The sequence below is a fragment of the Triticum dicoccoides genome, chromosome 2B, assembly GCF_002162155.2.
Source record: "Triticum dicoccoides isolate Atlit2015 ecotype Zavitan chromosome 2B, WEW_v2.0, whole genome shotgun sequence".
Lineage (NCBI taxonomy): Eukaryota > Viridiplantae > Streptophyta > Magnoliopsida > Poales > Poaceae > Triticum > Triticum dicoccoides.
In genome coordinates, this window is record NC_041383.1 from 356089633 (window position 1) to 356096048 (window position 6416).

Consider the following 6416-nt stretch of genomic DNA (forward strand, 5'->3'; position numbering starts at 1 on the left):
GGGTGCCCGCACCCCGAGCCCCGGGCACCCGCACCCCTGGGCTGTTTGCCCCTGCCCACCCCAGGCACCCGCACCTCCCACCCCCGGGTGCCCGCACCCCCCCGAAACAGCCCAACACCACTCACCGTTTCGGCCATAACTTTCGCTCCCGGAGTCCGATTTTCGCGTTCTTTAGCTCGTTGAGTAGATATTGACATATTACATCCGTCTAGATAGGTTAAAACACCATTTGAATCCATCGAAGTTTTGGCATTTTCGCATCTTTGCCTAAGCCATCCACCATATCATCCGCAAAAGAACCATAGCTTTCCGCAACCTAACCCATTTTCGATCCATATAGCATTTGTGGTTCCTTGAGTGGTGACTTGAGTCTCCTAAGGTGTTTCGGCTACTTAGGGACGGGTCTACATCATCTTGGTATCTACATAAAGAACACCGCCACTCATCATCGCCGCGAGGTCGTCATCGACATCGACCACTTCACCAATTTGACACCCTAACCGTAAGCAAGAACGGTACCCTCTATATCATCTTGGTATTGTGGTATCCTATCATTGTACATTCTTGCCATTACATTGTTAACCCCTTAGCCCATTTTGCATCACTTGCCAATCGAGACTAGCCATTTGAGTATTGCCGGCAATGTTACTTGTGCACATTAGTGATCTATACCTCCCATTGCATACATACCATATCATATTGGTATCATCGTGGTATCATCATATCATCCCTTGTGTCACAAGATCGTTCCCGCATATACACAATTGCTATCTTGGTTTGTGCATTTTGCATAAGTGGCCATATCAAAAAAAGGAGAATAAGCTTTTAAGCAAAAGGAAAAGAGAGCAAAGAGCTTGTAAGCAAGAGCCATAGCATCATACCACATTGCACATAAGATTGTCATATACGATCATCTTGGATCATCTTGAGAAAAACACTGGGAACATCATACACATAGCATACTTGGGATAGAAAGCTCATACATTTGCATCTTATAGGTTGTGCACAAGTGTCGTATCCGCCTATTGAGCAATCGTGCTAGCGTCTCTCTTGAGTTGTGCAACACGAGCGTTTTCCGTGGATTCCACATTTTGTGCTCACTCCTTGGTTGCACGACCCCATTTATCTAATCGTCTGTGTGTTTCCGTGTGCCACATATTGCTATTGGTCTACTTGTTTCGCTTGCGAATTTATGAATCTTTTCCAACATTATTGACTCTTGCTAACATTTTGCATCAAATTTTTGTGCCACTATCCTCACCGAGCTCCACTATAAGCTTTATTTGATAGGTGTAAGTGAAACGGGATACATCCTCAACTTTGGGAAAAGGTAACTTGGTATTGTTTATCTCATTTCCTACTCACCTCTACTCGAGTCTTCTGATGGATAGGCAAGGCATTTCATCTCCGGTCTTCCACGACAATGATGGCATGAACAACTACATCACCAAAATACCCATCTTCGGAATACGACGAGCAACGCGAGGCATTCAGCGACTCACTGCCGACATTCATCAACTTGAAGCACGGACAAGAGACTACCTCGACACCAAGTTGGCCGAACAAAGGGATCAAGTACGCGACATGTTGGCCAACTACAAGTCTTCTTCCCCTTCGTCATCTTCAAGGCGGCGACGCTCAAGTGGCCAATCTTCGGAACGTCATCGAGCTCAAGCACTACAAAACCATCAAGATGAAGATGCTCGCGATGCGTACACCTACAAGTCCCAAAAAGCTCTACATCAAGCTACGGCCAAATGTGATGAGCACAAGAGAAGACTGCGAGACAAGCACCAACAAGACGGAGCTACGACTACTACCACCACTTTGGCATCTTCGCCAAGTGTTCTCAAGGCCATCCACGGCGACGATGACGAGATAATCGAGCATGGGATTTTCCCTTCGATCATGGAGGAGAGTGATGATGTGCCATCTTCGGCCTTCATCCACGGCGACGACAATGAGATGGTTGAGCATGGGATTTTCCCTTCGACCACAGCGACGTATGATGACTTGAGTGACTTGTGCCACCATATCGAGAGTGAGCGTGACTTCACAACTAGCCCCTTATATGATGAGTTGCCATGATTCCCATGTGAGGAGAGCCACCAACACCACCACTCGAGTGATTTGAGTGACTCCACCATATGTGACATTGAGTGCACCTACATTGAGGGAGTGAGTGAGCCACCACAACATAGAGAGAGTGAGGTAGTCGATAGGGATCGTGAGGCCATTTGCATTTCTTAGAACTTGACCTCTATCTCTATTGTGTCTTCTCATTTGGTTCTAGGTCCCATATATGATGACGCGCCGATTCACGACGACTATGTCCTCCCTTTGGACAAGACGATGGCCATGGTGGAATATGATGCACCCCCACATGGTTCCATCACGATGATGACGTTGACCACGCTTTGGTCTTTCCCACCTCACCTACACCACTTGAGTGGAACGAGAAAGGTAACATAGGTGAAGGTGATGATGTTGTCCCACTAGTGGACATTCTTGACATTAATTGCTTGCATGATGTTGATCCATCTACTACCATCCTACATGCTAGTGTGACATCCCCATGCGATGATTTACCCATTTATGATGAGTTTGATGATTGCGATGAGGAGTCTATTAGTTGTGATGCCATGTTACATAGGATTTCTTGTGATAATTGTCTTGGTCACATCATGTTTGATAATCCGCTTGACTTGTCATATGCTATGCATGAGATCACTCATATGTCTTATTTGCAATCTCATCATAGTGACTATGCATATGCCATTAAAATTAATCCAATTTGCACATATGGCATAGATGACAATCCCATGGTTATTGGCATTTGTTTTTCTTGTGATGATATTGATATGCTTCATTTGCATCATTTATCTCATATGCCATGCCATGCCCACCTAGCTTCGGATATGCATTGTTGTGGATGTTCTCCATTTGCTCCATATGATGTTTCCTATATTGCTCTTGAGGACACCCCCATAGTTTCCTCATACATTTTAGGAGATTTTGATTCATTCTATCCATTGCATGATCCCACTACTTGTGTGCACCATATGCTCCCCATGAATGAAAATGCTATTGATATGCCATATACTTGTATGCTAGATTTGCATCCCCATCGTGTCATACATATTCTTTCATGATGGATGACATGTTCTTATACCTTGCATCAAATTTCTTTGAGCGATGCTTATCTTGTCCTAACTCACATGTGCACATACACATCATGATGGATGATGTGTACATTTACCACGCGCACAATTTCTTTGGTTTGTGTTTCTTTTGTGTAGGTACCCATGAATACTTGTCAACCTCGCAATCCCACGAGTTGACAAAACGAGCTCTAGAGAGCAACGATGACTTGGTATCCGTTGGAGTGTCTTTCCCACTGCTCTCTTCACGCAAGGACTTCGCGCATTTCTTCTACAGGGCTCTCACTTGGTTATGGGTTATTTACCACTTCTCACTTTATGCCCATATTGCCATGTTCACTTTGCATGATATGCTCATTCCTATGCCTTTGCCATGCATTTGTGAACCATGCTTTGCATTACACATTATGATTGACTCTACTACTTGTATGTGTATTTGCAAGATTGGTGGAGATATTGCTTGTTATTGCCATGTTTGCTATGAGCCCCATGACTATGATGATATCTTGCTTTGTAATCGTGCTTGTGATATGCCATGTGCATTGCTTATGCCTACTCTTTGCTCACATGACATGATTGCCATGATTTCCTCTAGTGTGTTGCATCTTCACTCCACTAGTTTGCACAGCTTGATTTATATGCTTTCTCTTGTTGCATCCACCTCTTGGATTACTTGCTCCTATCACATGTTTTGGTTGCAACAATGTCATTCCTTCACATATGCCATGTCCCATTGCTTGTCACATGATTGATTTGATTGCCTCACACATGATGAACAATTGCTATATCATTTGTGTTGAGTGCCACACTTTCTTCACTACACCATGTGCACATTATGATCGGATTGTCTTGCACTTGCATGTGCTTAGTCATATCATCTTCTTGGGTGTTGTGAATGATTCTTATGCATACCATAGACCATTTATCGAGCAGTTTATGCATGCTTGCTATGATCTTGAGGTTGATGCTTGTTCTCTTGTCAACCGTTTTAGCATCTTTACCTCACATTTACATGCTTGTTTCCATGATGTCCTTGATTGTGCTCAAGTTACGTGCTTACATGCCATGCCACACTCCCTTGTCACACCATATTCTGTGCTTGATGAAAACACTTGTTGGGTGAATCACCTCTTGAATGCTTGGTTTTGCTTTAATGCCAACCACATTTGTTTTTCCAAGTGCTTGTTATCTTTGCTCCTTTTGAAGGGATTACAAGACGGTGCGACTTTGGAGAGTGTCCACTTCGAGCTTCAACATGATGAGTACTTGGTGGTTGTCAACTTCTACACGACGACGCCCTCTCTTTCCCATGGTGATGAAGATCACGATCCGTGGACGGATCTCTCCCAAGGGGGAGGAGATGATGAGAAGCATCCCTCGCTCATCCCCATGGACTTTACTACAACTCGTCAAGCACCTCGAGGACCGATGACAAGAGCACGTGCACGCACCGTCAAACCTGAGGTTAACTCATTCTGCTTCGAGTTTCATTCGGATTCACTCGAGAGTCGGATTCTACCTCAAATGGAAACTCTATGCACTTGTAGGTACCAAGAAGAGAACCGTGAAGAGGCGAGGACGGAGACACAAGCACCTATGGTGACGGAGAAGGAAGAAGACGCGCGAGGCGTGAAGCAAGACTGGTCGTGGACCACCCCGGGTCCCCGGCCACCAGCCGCCGGCTGGCCAAGGCCCTGGCCACCCCGGGTGCCTGGCCAGGAGGCCCCGGCTCCCCGGCCCTCCCCGCCTGGGCGCTGGAGCTGCCCACCCCGGGTGCCCAGGTCACCACCCCCGCGTGCCCGGCCCCTGCCAGCACCACTCCGGGTGCCCGGGCCATCACCCCCGGGTGCCCGGCCTCCTCTGGGGCGCGGCCCAGCCCCCCCCCACCGGGTGCCCGGGCTCTCAACCCCCGGGTGCCCGGTCCTCTACAGCGCCCCGGCCAAGGCTCCTTGACCAGCCCAGGTGCCCGGCCTACACCGCGCCAGCCACCAGCCCTGCCCCGGGTGCCTGGTCGGTTGGACCCCGGGTGCCCGCACCTCTCCGAGGGCATGCGTACCTCTTTGGGTTTTTACCCTTGTATCCCCCCTTCTCCTGTTATTGGGTCCCTAGACTATATATACCCCTTCCCTAGCTCATTTAGAGGATAGAAAAGTATTTGATAGACATTTGTGAGCTTTGCTCCATGGATCCACTCCACTAGGAGATCAAGACCTCCTCTTGGAGTGACCAAACATCAAGACCTCCTCCTTGGGGAAGGATCCCCATCATAGGATCATCAAGCCCTCATCTCCTTCATAGGATTTGGGATGAACTCTACCATGTATCTTATTTCCCTTTGATTGTTCATGTACCTTGTGGATCTTGTGTGTTTGTTGGTCTAGTGGATGTGTGATTTGGACTTGTTCTTGAGTGTTCTACTTGTTTTCCCTCTTGTGTTCATCTTGTTCTTGGGGATTCCCCCTCCAATTCATGAAAGATCTTCACTTAGTGTTCCACCCTACAACACAAAGCCTGAAACTGAGTGCTTACACTGCAAAGGAAATGGTCACTGGAAACAGAAATGCCCTGAATATTTGGTGGATAAGAAGGAAGGCAAAGTGAACAAGGGTATATTTGATATACATGTTATTGATGTGTGCCTAACTAGTGTTTATAGTAGCCCCTGAGTATTTGATACTTGTTCGGTTGCTAAGATTAGTAACTCGAAACAAGAGTTACATAATAAACAAAGACTAGTTGAGGGGAAGTGATGATGAGTGTTGGAAGTAGTTCCAAGATTGATATGATCATCATCACACACTCCCTATACTTTCGGGATTAGTATTAAACCTAAATAAATGTTATTTTCCGTTTGCTTTGAGCATGAATATGATTTGATCATGTTTATTGCAATACAGTTATTCATTTAAAGTCAGAGAATAATTGTTGTTCTGTTTACATGAATAAAACCTTCAATGGTCATACACCCAATGAAAATAGTTTGTTGGATCTCGATCGTAGTGATACACATATTCATAATATTGATGCCAAAAGAAGCAAAGTTAATAATGATAGTGCAACTTATTTGTGGAACTGTCATTTGGGACATATCGGTGTAAAGCGCATGAAGAAACTCCATAAAGATGGATTTTCGGAATCACTTGGTTATGAATCATTTGATGCTTGCGAACCGTGCCTTTTGGGCAAGATGACTAAAACTCCGTTCTCCAGAGCAATGGAATGAGCTACTGACTTGTTGGAAATAATACATACTGA